Below are 18485 nucleotides of genomic sequence, written 5' to 3' on the forward strand. Positions count from 1 at the left end.
GAGTCTGTGTGTTTGGACAAGTGTATAATTATGTATATCCACCAGTATAATATCATACAGAGAAGTTTCACTGCCCTAAAAATCATCTGTGCTCCACTCTCTCTGTTAACCCTTTGCAACCACTGATCTTATAACAGCTTCCACGGTTTTGACTTTTCAGAGTGTCCTACAGATGAAAACATACAGTATGTAGATTTTTTCACATTGGCTTCTTTCACTAGAATAGGCACTGAAGTTTCCTTTGTGTCTCGTCTTTGCTTGATAATTCGTTTCCTTTTAGTGCAGAAGACTATTCCAATGTCTGGATATTCCACATAGACATAAGTTTTCAAATCCTTTGGGTAAATACCAAGTAGTGCAGTTTGGTAGATCACATGGTAAAAGAATGTCTAGTTCTGTAGTCTTGTTTTGTAATAAACTGCCTTCCAAAGTGGTTGTGTAGTCTTGCACTCTCTCCAGCAATAAATGAAAGTTCCTATTTCTCCACATCCTAATCTGTGTTTGGTATTCTCAATGTTCTGGATTTTAGTCATTCTAATCGGGATTTACATTTCCCTGATGACATCATATAGACCGTTTTTCATGTGATTATTTGCTATCTGTTATCTTCTTTGAAGAGATGTCTGTTAGGGTTTTGGTCCATTTTTAAATTGGGTTGTTTATTGTCTTGTTGAGTTTTGAGTTCTTTGTGTATTTTGGAATCAAGTCATTTTTCCTCTATGTGCAAAGGTTTCTCCAGTCTTTAGCTTGGTTTTTCATATTTTTGAAAAAATGTTTTATGTTTATTTATGAGAGAGAGAGAGAGGGAGACAGAGCATGAGTGGAGGAGGGTCAGAGAGAGAGAGGGAGACACAGAATCCGCAGCAGGCTCCAGGCCCTGAATCATCAGCCCAGAGCCCTATGTGGGGCTCAAACTCATGAACTGTGAGATCATGACCTGAGCCAAAGTCAGATGCTTAACCGACTGAGCCACCCAGTTTTTCATATTTTTAACAGTGTCTTTCACAGAGCACAACCTTTTAATTTTAATAAAATGCAACTTATTTCTCTTTTGATAATGAAGATTTTTTTATTTTCCATGGGTTGAGATTTTTTTCTTGTGTGAATATAGGACTGTTGACTTCCAAGCTGTTTATATGATTAAATAAAAACCAGAAATCACTAATTTCTCTTTGAATTTGTATTGGGGTGGCCACAGAAGTTAGAAATGGATTTATTTTTTATAACATATTGAAAATAAAGCATGACCATTCCTATATTACCTTATTATTCATGCTGAAACATATTACCACAAACTTAGTGGCTTAAAACAACACAAATTTATCATCCTGTAATTCTAAAAGTCCTAACTCTAAAATGGGTCTGCAGGGTTGTTTTCTTTCTGGAGGCTTCAGGGGACAATTTATTTCCTTGTTCGTTAATTTTCCAGTCTGCCCACATTCTTTGGTTCCATTTTCAAAATAGCATGTACTTTCCTCTCTGACCTCCTGCCTCCCTCTTACAAGGACTCTTGTGATTATAGTGGCCCCTGTGAATGATCCATGATAATCTCTGCACTTCAAGATCTTCAACTAAATTCCTGGAACTAGGATGTCGAAATCTTGGTGGGGCATGCATTATTCTGCCTACCAGATGCCCCAAAGATGCACCTACTAGGAATAAAGGTATTAAGTCTCAAAATTTTAACAATGAATTGTAAAATATATATTATCTACTTTGATTATCATTACCCAATAATTTCAAGAAGATAATGTGCTAGTGTGTCACAGTAATTCTCTGTCTCTGATTCACCTATCTCAACCTAATTTTCCTGTTTTGCTTACTGCTTATAAAGCCAATTTGAAGGAAGTAATTTGCATTTGTTGCATAATCATGTTTACACCTTATGTGGATGTAAATGTGCTGGGATAAATGAAAAAGAATGTTGACACCTTCTGATGTGACTTGCCCAATGGAACAGAACTGGAGCAAGAATCCTAGAATGATAAAATAATAAAAACATTTTGAAGATGTTTTTGACATTAGATTCACATAGCCTATAATCTGAAGAATTGTACAGTAAGAGAAAGAGAAGTTACTCTCTTCTGAGGTTATGAGTCATACCAGGGAAATATGAGTGGGAATTCTGGAAGGATTACAAAAGCAGTAAGAGTTGGTAAAGACTGAGGAAAGCATATGAAGCCTTTCTGAGCAATTACTCAGTTCAAAAATTTCTTACGAACTTTTGAAAATGAGTAGATCTTCAGTAATGAGAGCAAAGGATTTAGTTTCTGTACTACTGTTGGTGCTGGTAGTTGACAGAATGGACAATTATTTCTCTAACTTCACAATCCACATCTATAATATGGAGATAACATGTTAAAATAGTATGTGTGATGTATACATCTGAGGTCCTTAAAGACAATAAATGCTAAATTGATACCAATGTCATTATGATAATCTTACTTTACTTCCCAATCTTATTCTTCAGTGGATAAAAATAGTCATCTTCTTGAAAGGATTTACTCCCCTTAGAGATGACAGAACAGGCTCCTAGGCACCCATTTATTAGATATCAGGGAACACAGATCTTATAAACCACCTTTGAATTAGAGAACTGTTATACATCCAAGTGTTATGTCCCATAAATTGCGGTCTTTTCCTCAGGTTATAGCCTTTGAGATGTTCAGAAATCGACTTGCCTTCTATGAGAATGTATCTGCTCTTCCTCTTCCCGTATATATTTTCTTCCAGAGACCATCAAACACAAACGATCTTTAGCAGGGGTGCCTGGGTGGCTCAGTCAGTTGAGCGACTGACCTGATTTCAGCTCAGGTCATGATCCTAGGGTCATGTATGGAGCCCTGCTTCAGTCTCTGCACTGAGCATGGAGTCTGCTTAAGATACATTCTCTCTCTCTTCTCTCTCTAGCTCCCTCTCTTCCCTCTCCGTGCCCTTCTTCCCTGCTCACAAACTCACTCACTTGCTCTCACTCTCTCTCAAATAAAATGTAAAAAAATGATCTTCAGCAAATTTTTAGTAAAATTTTCCCCTTAGGAAATATGCATGTATGTATAATGAGTATGGGCACCACCCCCAGGAAAATAAAAGTTCTCAAGAGAGTCATGAAAATTGTATTGAGCTGATGATCATAGATTACAAATTTTGCTCCTAGAAATGCAGAGAACAGCTACATTATTCTCCAACATCATCAGAAAGTGGAGTAAATATTTTCAACCTTGGGATTTCTCGCTTTGGAGACTGCTGGAAAGGGAAATAGGTCTCCCCTCTGTGGGACTGCTTCTAGGTTAAAGTAAAATCCTAATGTAATAGCCAGAGATAACACCACCACATTATTTGCATTGGTAGGTGGCTTAGGGTATGGATTATTGCAGTAGGACGAGGAAACAGAAATCACCCGGATGATGGTGAGACAAAAATCACATCCTGTATGTCTGTCTTTTTGAGTCAGAGTTTGTGTTCAAGGCAGCTGCACTGGCAAAGAAATTCTCCTGGGGAGCTCTTCCTGGAGCCCAGGTGAGTGTGGACATCCTGACGTCATTTGACATCACTCTCCACATTACCTCCAACAGTGTGACTAGGTGTGGAGGCCAGAACAGGTACTTACATGAAAATGAACAGGAGGCAAAGAAAATAGGAGACTCCTTGCCCAGTCTATGGCTCTCTGGACTCAGCCATAAGTTGAAAGAACTTCACACACATAGATGAAGGTATTGATGTGCAAAGATGGAAGGCTAAGGATAAAAAAATGTAGCTGTGGATACCTTCCACCAGCAGAATTTTCAACATAAAATTTGCTACTAATCTTGTTACCCCTGAGTGACTGGCAATCAGCCTAAAAACAAAAGTCCTAGTGATAGCGTTTATAAGCAAAAATTTATTGCCTTCCAAAATGAAACAGTGAAATAGTAAAGGATGACTTCGAGTTAGGTTGAGTTCTGTTCTCCCAGTTTACTCGTAAGTGATAACATATATCCTACTATGATAGCATCTGTCTTTCAGGAAATATTTTTCGGGTCCCAGAGTAGAATAAGATGAATACCAATACTGCTGGATTCTCTCAAACAATTGTAGAGACAAAGATATATAGGAAAACTTCTTAGCTCAAGAAACATTTTTCAGAGGTTCCTATGTTGTATGTTCAGTGGAAACATACAGCAGGGGAGGAAGTGCTTTTACTGTTTTTTATTTTCACGAACCGATGAACTTTAATTGTGTCAATTAACAAATTGAGCTGTTGTTCAACCATCAAATGCTTTCATATTTTCTCTCTTCCATTGCTGTAACGATTTCATTCTCTGTGATATCTTGACTTTTCGTTTTGGTCAATTAAAAAAAATAGTATCAACATAATGTAACCAAAATGTGAAATAAATGATTTAATAATCCAAAGTGAAAAATAACCACAGTTGAAGGAAAGATAATCTGGGAAGTAAGATTGTGATATACAAAAGGCAAGTGTTGGTAATCAGTAGACATGGGTTTTTTTTAATTTAATTATTAGCTTTCTAATTTAGAGATTAGATATATCTTAAACATGCTGATTGTTTCTAGTGTCTAAAAAGAATGATATACTACTGATGTTTCTTAGCCAATTCTGAACTCTAGGCAATTATTTTTGCAGCTAAATTTAATATCACATATTCAATACACTGTTATGCAGAATGAAGTGTCATTTTCTATAAATATGATGTCAAATGAAATGACACTTCATTTTCTATAAATACTGTAAGGACATCATGTAAGCTGTTGCCCATAAGGAGACCCTACTCTATCTTAACTGATGCTTCTCTCAGATTTGTAGTTTAAAAACTTCAAATGTCTGCCATACATTGAAACTAACTTCAAAGTTACTTTAAGCAACTCTTTTTCTTTTATTTTTTATTTTAAAAAAATTTTTTACATTTATTTATTTTTGATAAAGACAGAGCACAAGTGGGGGAGGGGCAGAGAGAGAAGGAGACACAGAATACGAAGCAGGCTCCATGCTCTGAGTTATTAGCACAGAGCGCCCGACACAGGGCTCAAACCCACGAACTGTGAGATCATGACCTGAGCCGAAGTTGGATGCTCAACTGACAGGGCCACACAGGCACCCCAGTTTTGAGGGACATTTTTAAGTATGTATCAAAATTTTTTAAATTTCTTTTTTAATGTTTTTATTTATTTTTGAGACAGAGCATGAGCAGGGGAGGAGCAGAGAGAGAGGGAGACACAGAATCTGAAGCAGGCTCCAGGCTCCGATGAGAGTCTTGAACCCACAAGCCATGAGATCATGACCTGAGCCGAAGTTGGACGCTCAACAGACTGAGCCACCCAAACGCCCAGCTCTTTTTCTTTTAATTAATACAACTTTTTTCTTTAGATTTCTCCAAACTATAACCACAAAACGGATATAAACTACAAAATGCATTTGTTATAATTTTTCCATAGGTTTGTGATAGTTTAAGAAACCAATTCCAATTTACACTCTGGAAACAATATGCTCATAACTAATTAGTTGAATTGTTACAGTTTTTCAAATAGTTATTGTCAAATCATTAACATCTAACAGAAAAATTGTTCTTTAAAGCAAAAGTCACAACTTTGCAAAAACAAAAGATCTCCTATTTCGCCCTGGATGTATGTATTTTTCACTGACTCTGACACTCATTCATTTAACAAAAATGTTCAGTGTCTTTTACATAATAATGAACAGGGTGATCATTGGGAAGGACAAAATGATATATATGATAATACATACGTTTTATATGTTAAACATAGCATGTGAATTGGCTTCTGTATCACAATCCTCACTGTTTCATCTTTGACTATGTCTTAAAAAATTAGAGATTTATAGTGACAATATAATTATTTTCACTGATATCTTTGACCACGATTGCACATTTACCATCAGCTCATAGAGACTCCGCATTCATAAGGTGGTGCCTAGAACAGCCTGAATCCACCGAAGCAGTGAGGACCATCTTTAACCAGACTGTTGGAACTAAGCCTAGAAAGAATGAGCTGGCTGCCTGTCTTGTTCTTTATGGTAATTATTTTTGTATAAGCAAAGAAAGCTCTTTAATCAAGCAAGAAGTCAAGGCTCAGAATATCACAGGACTTTCATGCATTTTAAGATAGCCCTTTGAACTGCAAATGTATCAGTAGCCACTCAGTGGGTAAACAGTGAGTACCTATGCATGTGTCTAAGATGGATGTCACAGCACTCTCCATTCAATACATTTCCATCTTGGAGTGCCTGGTGACCCGGTTAGGCCACCAACTTCAGCTCAGGTCATGATCTCAGAGTTCGAGAGTTCGAGCCCCTCGTCGGGTTCTGCACTGACAGCTCAGAGCCTGGGACCTGCTTCGGATTCTGTGTCTCCCTCTCTCTCTGCCCTCACTCGTGCTCTGCCTCTCTTTCTCCCCCAAATAAATAAACATTTACAAATATATATATATTTCCATCTTAAATCTACAGAAGAATATACAATTATTGCCAATATGTTTTCATTACTCAGATCATGCTATTGCATGGGTCTTAAACAAAATCATAAACATGAAGAAAAATTATAATTTTAGTACAAGTGAATTTAGCTCACAATGTACTGAGAACTATTTGTGTAGAAAACTTGCTGCAACTGTGCAAAATAAAAGAGCATCTACCATGTGTATTTAAATGCTGTGATGCTATGCTACATAATACATGATAAATTGATTGTCCTTCTGTATAGCAGATGAGGTCCAGTTGAGAAGCCTTCCTTTTGAGGTCAGTTACATAAGGAAAAAGAGTAATTCTTAGAGCAAACCCTAAAATTGGGAGAAAAATCACTACATTGCATAGAGCTTTTAAAATATTGTGGGGGCACTTGGTTGGTACAGCCAGTTAAGAATCCAACTCTTGATTTCAGCTCAGGTCATGATCTCACGGTTAATGAGTTCGAGCCCCATGTCAGGCTCTGTGCTGACAGCTTGGAGCCTGCTTGGGATTCTCTCTCACCCCCTCTCTCTGCCCCTACCCTGTTCACACACTGTCTCAAAATAAATAAACTTGAAAAATTCTTGTGTATGAAGAAATGGTAAGTGTTTAACAACGAGCTTTCTTAGGGGGAAAGAGGGCCTTATTTATAGTGTTTGCCAATGTTCTAGTGTAAATACTCCTGCCACTGTGCAACCATTGTGTCGCCACTGAGCATGAAGTAGGAAAGGCATGAGTACAGCCAATGCTAGTAAACCAGTAGAAACCAGTTCCATCACATGTTTGAAAGTTACAGAGATTATAACATATCCATGTAATTCCCTATATTTACTAGTCTTCCTTGAAACTGGAATGAATGCATATGATGGTTTCTGTCCTAAAAAAGTGAGAAGTGATGTGTGTCATTTCCAAGCTACAGTAGTTGCAAGCAGGTATGTGTCATCCATCCGTTTCCCTGCTGTGATCTACTAGGAGAACTTGTGTTCCTTAAGGCACAGCTACAAAATGAGCAAGGGCTGCCTTGCCTATGTCTGCCTTTGTGTAAGTATAAAATGTATATCATTATAAGGCATCGAGGACTTGGGGTATATCTGTTGTGCTGTGGCAAGTGAGTATCATGAAGGAAGACTAAGGGTAGTGTATATGATGGAGTTGCCATTTGGAAAACTCCAAAGACCTAGCAGGTAAGACCCTAAGACAAGGTGTGTCTGAAATGTGTCAAACCCTTTGAGATTCAAGGGCAGTTAGATCAAAGCAGAGGGTAAGATGAGACAAGATCTCAAGGCTGGTAATTATGGGGACACCTGGGGGGGTTCAGTTAGTAAAGCATGAGACTCTTGATCGCAGGGTTGTGAGTTCAAGCCCCATGTTGGGTGTAGAGATTACTTTTAAAGATAGATGGATAGATAGAAAGATAGAAAGATAGATAATCATGACAAGATCAAGGGTCTACATTTAGTCAGCTTATCCCAGAGTGGACCTACAGAAGTGGACTCTACAATGAAGTTTGGCAGCAGGATATTTATTAGGGATCAACACTTGTAGAAGGGACAAGGAGGCAAAAAACCTACCATGCCAGTGCAACAAAGACTCATTCAATCCCACAGGCAGCTCTGAAGCACACATGGCCTACCAGCTGCACCATGATGGCTGGGCCTTTGTATCCCCACCACAGTTGTCATTGGTTCTAAGTAGCACCAGAAACACATGCACTAGAATGAGGCATCACTGCAGCAGAGTCACCTGGAAGGGGCTGGTAGTTGGAGGCTGTCTACTGGCAGCTAGAGTGAAACAGTCTTCCCTTAAATTTATAGCTCTCCATATCCATCCTGTGAGTGAATTCAAGTTTGAGGAGACTATTTTTCTTTTTCTGTTTTCTCATTTTCCACTTCTTAAGTAATGGTAAGAATAACCCATAGGGAGGATATTATTCCCCATTTGAGTCAGAGGTTTAAGGAAGATGCTTCCCAAGAGCAAGCATGGAGGAAGAACCTATCAGGTAGGAAACTAAAGGGGAGGATGAACTCAGCTTTGCAAAGTCTAAACTGCAGAGTTGGCCCCCTTTCCCACTGAGGGATTCTTGACCAAGTTAAGCTTTGAAATATCTGTTTCTCTTGCTTTTATTTGTCTCTAAGCAAGAAAATAAATGTTCTTTGACTCATCCATTCCACTCCTAGGAATACATCTAAGATTTTAATTTAAAAAAAAACTCGTGTGTGTGTGTGTGTGTGTGTGTGTGTGTGAGAGAGAGAGAGAGAGAGATCACACATATATTTATTGCCCCATAACACATCATAGCAAATAAAATGGACATAATCCATAATCTAATTGTCAGAAAGAGATGCACTAAGTTACAGTATATTTATGGAATGAAACAAACCCACACAACTATTAAATAAATGTCATAAAATAAGAATCTATTAAAAAATCAAGTGAAAATTCTAAATCTTCCCTTAAAAAATATTTTATAGAAGACAGAATACAAGTGAAACCAGAATTGGTGAAGTCAAATACAGTTCAATATGTATTACCAAAAGTAAAGTAGAGGAAGAAAAAAGAATGGAAAGAACTCAAAATAGCAAAATAAAGTTTTGGATAATACTCCAAAGTTCTAACAAACCTTCATTTCCTAGTTCCTGAAAGAAAAAGAAAAAATGGGACAGATTAATTATTTGAAGACATAATGACAAGAACTTATAAAGTCTGATAAGCAATATCAATACACAGATTCAAGAAGCTCAAAAGTCCTCGCAGGATAAATATAAAGAAAACTTCACTGGAAATACAGTTCATGATATTGTAATACATTGTATGGCGACAGATGGTTCCTACACTTGTGGTGAGTATAGCATAATATATAAAGTAGTTGGATCACTATGTTATACACCTGAAACTAATGTAACATTATCAATAACACTCAATTAAAAATTTAAAAAAATAATTTCAACCAAAAAAGAAAAGTGAAAACCTTACTAGAAACATACTAGTCAAACTACTGAAAAATGAAAGAGGAAAGAAAGAAAACTTTACAATTTTGGGGGGAAGAAAAAAAAACATTAAAAGGAACAGTAAAATTTTAGTCGACTTCTTTACCAAACATCATGGAAGCCAAAATACAATGGAATATCATCTTAAAGTAATGAAATAGCTCTAAATAGAAATTAGAAAAGAAGGAAACTGGGAATATCAGGAAGAAAGAAATAGCATAATGAGCAAAATTAAGAGTAAATCCATAGGCTTTTCTTATCCTCTTAAATTTTCTAAATTATGGTTGATGGCTCAAGCAAAAGTTATGGCATTATCTGGTGTATTCTAAATTTATGTAGGAGAAATATTAAAGATCACTATACTATAAATTGGAGAGAGTAAAGACATGAAAGGAGATAAGGTTTCTATACTTCACTCAAACTGGTAAAAAATGACATCAATTGAATGTGATGATGTATATATAATATCTAGAACAACTAAGCTATGAAAAACACCCAAAAAACTATACAAAGAGATACACCAAAAGCACTATTGACACATCAAAATGGAGCTCTAAAAAAAATGGTCAAGTAACACACAGGAAGTCAAAATTCTTTGAAAAGGAACAAAAAATAGAGAGTTGAGACAGAAAATAAAAAAAGTCAGACTTAACCCCCATCATACCAATAATTAGATTAAATATAAATGTCGAGATACAACAATTTAAAAACAGAGAATGTCAGGGCACCTGGGTGGCTTAGTTAAGCGTCAGGCTCTTGATTTTGGCTCAGGTCATGATCTTGAAGTTCCTGGGATCGAGCCCTGTGTTGGGCTCTGTGGTCACAGTGCAGAGCCTGCTTGGGATTCTCTCTTTCCCTCTTTTTTTCTCTCTGCCCCTTATTTGCTCACACACACTCTGTCTCTCAAAATAAATAAACTTTAAATAATAAAGATAGAGAATGTCAAAGTATATTAAAACATGACTCTTCTATTTCTTGCTGTCTGCAAGTAACTCACTTCAGAGACAACAATATGGGTAGACTGACATAAAAGGACACAAAAAGGTATATCCTATGCAAGCATTAATGAATGGAAAGCAAAAATGGCTGTATTAATACCAGAGAAAGCAAAGTGTTAGAAAGGGATATGATGACAGGAGGTTTAATCCACCAAGAAGACAAAGCAATCCTAAATGTGTATTCACCAAACAACAGAGCTTCAAAATATGTGATGCAGAAACTGGCAGAACTGAGAAGATGATCTAGACCAGTCCGCAAATGGTTAGAGACTTCTGTGCCCCTGATTCAACGACTGATAGAACAACTAGAAAATCAGCAAGAATATGGAAGAACTCAAGAACACCATCAACCTAAAAAGTCTAATCAGTATTTATAAAACCTTCCTTCCAACAACAGCAGAATACACAGTGTTTTCAAAGACTGAAAAAACATAAACCAAGATAGACTTAGTCTAAGCCATAAAAAATATCTCCATAAATTTCAAAGAAATAATCACACAGAGTGGGTCCTCCAACCACAATGGAATCAAACTAGAAATCAACATGGGAAAAATAGGGAACTCTCCCAACATTTAAAGATTTTTAAATTACTTTTGAATCTATAAGTCAAAGTCAGCTCAAGAGAAATAAATACATTGAACTGAATGAGAATGAAAATACAACACCTCAGCGCTGAGAGGGAAATGTTCAATCAATGTGTGTATTACAATAAATACAATTAGAAAAGAGGAAGAGTCTCACAACTGCAATGAGATATCACTGCACATCTGTCAGAGTGGCTAAAATCGGAAACACAAGAAACAAGTGCTGGTGAGATTATCGAGAAAAAGGAAGCAACCCTCCTGCACTGTTGGTGGGAATGCAAGCTGGATTCCCACAGTGGGTGCCCCCACTGTGGAAACAATATGGAGGTTCCTCAAAATGTTAAAAATAGAACTACTCTACAATCCAGCAACTGCAAAAAATACAAAAACACTAAATCAAAAGGATACATGCATGCTTATGTTCATTGAAGCACTATAATAGCCAAATTATGGAAGCAACCCAAGCGTCCATTAGATGATGAATGTGTATATACATATATACATATGTATATACATATATACATATATATACATATATATACATATACACAAATGTTTTCACCTCAACTGAACCAATGTATATATGTAGGTACATATGCATATACATATGTATATGCGTATATGTATATGCATATGTACCTACATATATGCATATACATACATATATACATATATACAATGGAATATTATTCAACCATAAAAAAGAATGGAATCTTGCCATTTGTAATGACGTGGTTGGAGCCAGACAGTATAAGACTAAGCAAAATAAGTCAGAGAAAGACAAATATCATATTTTAGTCATGTGTGGAATTTAAGAAACAAATTCACAAAGGAAAGAAGAGACAGACTCTTTTTAATGTTTGTTTTTGACAGAGAGAGAGACAGAGCATGAGCAGGGGAGGGTCAGAGAGAGAGGGAGACACAGAATCCGAGGCAGGCTCCAGGCTCTGAGCTGTCATCACAGATCCCGACGCGGGGCTCAAACTCACGGACAGTGAGATCATGACCTGAGCTGAAGTTGGACGCTCAACCAACTGAGCCACCCAGGCGCCCTGACAGACTCTTAATTATAGAGAACAAAATGAGGGTTATCAGAGGAGAGGTAGGTGAAGGGATAGGGGAAGTAGGTGATGGGGATTAAGGAGGGCACTTATGATGAGAACTGGATGTGTACGGAATTGTTGAATCCCTATATTGTACACCTGAAAGTAATATAACACTATGTTAACTATATTGGAATTAAAATTAATAAATGAATAAATACATAAATAAGGAAAGTCTCAATAATAGATGTCCCTACCTCAAGAGCCTAGAAAAAAAAGAGCAAAATAAAATCAAAGCAAGCAGGGGATGGCAGTTAATGAATATAAGAACAGAAACATTGAACTTAAAAAAAATCAATAGGTAAATCAATAAAACAAAGAGTTGGTTCTTTTGAAAGGTGAATAAAATTTAGAAGCCTCTAATAGTACTTGAAAACACATGACTTAAAAATACCAGAATGAAATGGGGGATATCGCTGCCGACGCCAAAGGATGATAAAGGAAATTACAAGTAACTTGATTAAATGGTCCACTTCCCTGAAAAACACAAACTACTATAGCTCACCGAATAAGAAGAGATAATTCGCATAATCCTACAACTACTAAGGAAAGTTAATTCATAATTTTTAAACTGCCAAAGCATAAACCTCAGGAAAAGGACTTATATACACACACACACCAAAACAAAAACAAAGGCTGTACACAAACGTTTATATATTTTGGGGCAGAAGAGCTAAAAACTGAAACAATCCAGACGTCCATCAGTAGGTAAATGATTAAAAGGTGCCACATCCACACCATAGAGTACAGCTCAGATGTGAGGGCGATCTCATTGATCGCCAGGGTCGATTTGGGCTGATCGGGCTGGCTAAGCGGGTGTCCCCTTCCTCCCTCACTGCTCCATGTGCATTTCTGTCCCTCAGGAAGAGGACAACCTTCCCTGATAGAGAAGGACCGTTTCGGCTAAGGGTATACAGGTAGCTGTGCTTTGCTCTAGAACCTCCAAGCAAGCACTCATAGTCCATTTGTAGGAGAATGTAGGCTAGTCAAGCTTCCAAGACTCCAGACACATCCAAAGGAGGCACTGCATGTGACAGTCTGCCTTTCTTTAAAAAAAAAAAAAATACAGCTCAGCAATAAAAAAGAGCAATTACTGATTTCTGCAACATCCTGGATGAACCTCCCTATACGCTGAGTGAAAAAAAAAGAAAGTTAATCACGTGAGATTATATACTGTATGATTCCATTTATGTAACAATTTTGAAATATCAAAATTACAGAAATGGAGAATATTTTTGTGGTTACAATGAGGGTGGGAAGGACATGCCTAGAAAAAGGCAACAGGGAGAGATTCTATGGTGATGAAAATGTTTTCACCTCAACTGAACCAATGTCAACATGCTGACTGTGATGTTGTATCATAGTTTTGAAAGACGTTACCAATGTGGGGAAACAGTAAAGAGTGTATGGTATTTTAATAATGGTAATATAATAACCCCTGTATTATTTTTTACACCTGTACATGAACATACAATTATATAAAAATAAAAGTTTAACTAAAAATGAAAAATGTTTAAGTTGAAAACAAGTATTAAAAACATAATTCTTACACAAAGATTTGCATAAAAATTTAAAGACCCTTAGATATCAAAATAATTTTGGAAAGAACAAAATTGGAAGCTTTACATTTCTGACTGCAAGACTTAGTTTATAATGTTGTATTGATGATATTAGTTTAAGTATAAATCGATAGAAAAGAGAATAGAGACTACAATAATAGATCCATACGTATTTCATCAGTATTTTTGACAATGTTGCCAGTGTAACTCAATGGGTAAATGCAGTCGACCTCTTTATAAAAAATAAATAAAAGAACCTCAACCCATATTTCGTACCACACACAAGATAATTTGAGGCACATCTTAGATCTAAACATGAAAGTAAGTAATAACTCTTCGAGGAGAGAAATTGGAGTATGACCTTTGGATGAGTTGTTTTCTTAAGTTGGAAGCTAAAAGCACTAATTATAAAAGAAGAAATTCAGCTGAATGCCATTAAAATGAATCATTTCTGTTTATCAAAAGAATCAGTAAGAAGGTGAAGAGGCAAACCACATCTGGAAGAAGACAGACTTAGTACACATGTTCAACAAAACACTTGGATCCAGACTCTGGAAAGAATGTCTACAAATCAATGACAGGAGAAAAACAACTCAATTGAAACTGGGCAAAAGATTTGAACAGGTACTTCATACAAAAGATTATTCAAAAGATCAATTAGCATATGATAATGTGTTCAGTACAGCTAATCATCAATAAAATCACAAATACCACAATGGGTAACATTATAAAATTAATATCAAGTGCTGGTGGGAAACTAAAATTATAAAACCACATTGGAAAATTGTTTGGCAGTATCTACTAAAATTCAACATGTGCCTATCCAAGGATTGGGCAATTCTATCTTTTATATATACACACTGAACACATGTATAAGAACATTCAAAGAAGTTTTAGTTACAATAGCCAAAAACTAGAAATAACACAAACTTCCACAAAAGTAGAATAAATTGTGAAATGTTCATATTGAATATTATGCAGTATCAGAAAATGATGTATACAACATAGATACAAAAGTATGGATAAATCTCAAGGACCTTATATTGAACCAAAGAAGAAAACATGTATGAAACAGACATGAAAACATGCATACATACTGAATAATTATTCCAATGAGGTTCAGAAACAAGCAGAGCTAACCTATTATGATAGAGGTCAAAATTCCTTCCACAGAGAAAGGAAGTGATTTGGGGCAGGTGGTGGGGTGAGGGAAGAAGAAAAAAGAGTTTTTCTCTTGTGATGAAGATGTTCTACATCTCGATCTGGGTGGGGCTTACACAGGTGTGTTAATATATACAAATTATTGGATCTATATACTTTATAGCTTTGGCACTTGGGCTGTATGATCAGCAGACAACATGGATTGGAAAGTATCTCTAATAGATAAAGATGTCATGTGGAGTCTCTGGCAAGCCCCAATAGGTGAGTCATTGGACAGGCAACAGGAATTCTGCATCAAGGTCTTTCCTTCTATACCAGAAGACAATACACATTTCAAAACATGACTCCTGATGTACTACTGAACCTTAGCAGACTACTCATAGAGTATCAAGTAGCTATAAATGCAGGATTGCTTATTTTGAACTGAGATGTTACACAACCCACCTAATTATAAGATTGAGTGACCATAGCAGCCATACCTCATAAAAAGAATGTGGTATAAGTCAGGACAAGATCAAGTGCAGAAGACAAAAGTAAGCCGAATGGCCCAGATCCTCATGTATCTTCTATCACCGATGGTTCTTCCCACTCAGTGCAGTGTATCTACCGTGGGTGTGGGACCTTAAAGATAAGGGTTAATCTGTCATTTTCCATAGCTGGCAATTCACCTAATCACCTACCTTGTGGGGACAGAAGTTGCCTGAAGTGAGAATGTGCAAACTCCTGGAAATTGGCAAATGGTTTGACTGGTTGGTCACAGATCAGAAGGAGTACTGTTGGAATATTAGGTGAATGGAACACAAAGAATGAGAATCTGTATATTGCACATTAATGCCTAACAAGCAAATGACTGTGTGTGACATAAATACAGAATGGCCTGAAATGTTGGACCTCAAAGGCAAGGCTAAGTGGGATGCTCAGAAAGAGCTGAAAGGGACATCCAAGGAAGACACCATGAAAAATTGCATCTGCAAAGCAGAGTATCTAAAGAAAAATAATAAAATACAAGGGACTGGATTTAGCTGCTAGCCACACGTTTCCTCTAAATTTACATAATACCTTGTTTTTCTAATACTGTGTATGAAGCAAAATGATGAAAATAATTAGTTGACCCAGTTCCCGAAGACTGTCCAGGATGCAGTTCTAACAGATTATGGCTTGAAAATAGCTTCTGGGTAGTTTGTAGATAAATTAGAAGTGCACTTGTTGCTTTTTAAAAGCCCAACATTCAACAACCAGGTACAAGATGATTCTATCAGAATGTCAGCCAACTTTGTTTTTGGCCACCCCAGTGAATGCACAGAGAGCACACAAATGCAGTAGCCATGGCAATAGAGAAGGAGGCTTTGCGTGAATCCAACAGCATAGGCTGCCCCACACCAAGGAGGCTCTACTCTGCTGCTCTCCTCAGCTGACTACATGTTCCATCAGCATCAGAGACCAATGCTGGGCCCTCAATATGGTGCCGTCCCCTTAAAGAGACCAGTAAATCCGTTATGAGCACGCTAATTCCTTCTATCCTATATGGAGCAATGATTTATCATGATTGCAGATGACATACAACTATGAATTTCCCTTTCTTGCTGTAGTACCTTGGTCAGTACCTCAATTGGAGGGCTATTAGAAAATCTGACTTTTGATATGCTTGCCAACAGAATATCACCTTAGTCCATTAGACCTGCTTCACAGCAGATGACCAAGGGAGTCACTGCTCCCAGCTCATATCGTATTACTCAGAAATTGTAGATCTGATAGAAATTGTGACCTGACACAAAGATTTGGGGCACTGCATTGTTGATAACATCCTGAAGAATATACTGTGATAGGTATATGCCTACACTGGTAGGTAGATTACATATATTTAGCTGCATCCATAAGAGTAGAGAGGATAGGAATTGGCCTCCTGCTTTTACAGAACTCTTTCCCAGAAGGACAGGACCAGATGTTATCAGAAAGGAAAAATGTTCTAAAATGAACTTTTCTCAGCCCCTCCAGGCAGATCAACAAGTAGCAGGGCATGGCTACCATGGATTCCCAGCATAGATGCCCACACACTCTAGATCTATGATCAAGGATCCAGCTGCTATTTAAAATGATGTCGTGATTAAGACATTTGAATTCAGGTTCGTGTTCCTACTACCTTCAGGATGGTTGGAGAACTAGACCACCCTGAAGAAATAAGGCTGTAGAAATTAATGTCATGTTTCTATTTCACTACCAAGGAATAACCAGGCATGGATCTTTGAATCTCCCAAGGGCCTCCTGAATGTTTAGGACGTGGAACAACATAAAAATTCATGAAACTATAACACATTCGTGTATTTGGGTAGCTGTAATGTTCATGTGGTGCGACTTGATATTAGTGTGTATTCTTTTAGCTAGAAAGGTACTACTTGTTTTTATCTTAACTTCTAAAGATTTCACTGTCTCTCTGGCTTCTTGAAAGACAGAAGGAGACAGGGACTGCCATTCCTCTCCCCTCTCAGGAGGATAGCAGTGGTTCAGTTCTTCATGTGTCTGTAGGGAGCATGCTGGTACAGGGGAGACCTGTCTCATATCCCACACAGAGTCTCATGGCAATTGGGAAGGTGCCCTGTGGAGATGATAAATTAATAAAGCCTTTTCTTAAAGGCAACTTGAAGAGCCAAAATCCTTCCTTGACAGTTCTCAGATGAGCAACAAGGCTTCTAGTACCATCAGTAAATTCAGCCACCCTAGATATGTTTGCCTTTTCTGTGTGAAGATGTATTGGGATCTTTATACAACAGTCATCTCTAGACATGCAGGTTTCCTAATTGCTTTCGTAAGTTCTGGCCAAATATATTTTAGCATCATTTTCATTGCCTGTTAGCTTTTGCTATCACAATTTAATATCATGCAAAAGTGCATTGTTATTAAGTCTCAAATTTTGCTCACTGATAGTTTAAATAATAGGATATTCCGAGTAAAATATATTCTTGATATATCATTATGTTAATACAATCAATGTACTAATGGCTGCTTTTGACTAGTAGCTCTTTCCGAGATAAGGAGGTAAGTATGTACAAGTGACTTTCTGGTAAAGATTTAATATTAAACAAAAATCCCAGCACTTCTCTATTAAAAATCTAGATTTAATCACTCATACAGGGAAGTCAAATATCTAAATATATAAGAAAGACTATCCAGGGTTATTGAATAAGTGTGCAAATGCTTATCTATTTATTATGTGCGATAGTATGAAGCCCAATTTCCTATCATGATACCTCTACCCAAAGAACAATGGCAGGTGCGTTACAGGAAATCAGTAAATACTTGAAATTATTTTCAACACCCTGGACATGACACTTCTTATTGGAGTGGTTATAAGAGAGTTTCAGTGCACATGGGGTCATTTTTAAGTAAGTTTATAGTTTTATAGCCATTTAAATTAGGATTTATTGTTCATCCTGATTGCCTCCAAGACAAGACGATTGTACGTAAAAGTTGGGAATAAAGTTTAAGCGAGAAGGGTAATGTCATGTTTGTACTTACATTTTATTTTTATTTTTAGCTTATAAATAACAGTAATTTATTTCTCACAGTTCTGACTCATAGTCCAAGATCAAGGGACATGCTCTTCCTGGTTCATAGTTGGCACCGGCTACCTGTAGT

The sequence above is a fragment of the Panthera uncia genome, chromosome A2 (genome assembly GCF_023721935.1).
Source record: "Panthera uncia isolate 11264 chromosome A2, Puncia_PCG_1.0, whole genome shotgun sequence".
Taxonomy (NCBI): domain Eukaryota; kingdom Metazoa; phylum Chordata; class Mammalia; order Carnivora; family Felidae; genus Panthera; species Panthera uncia.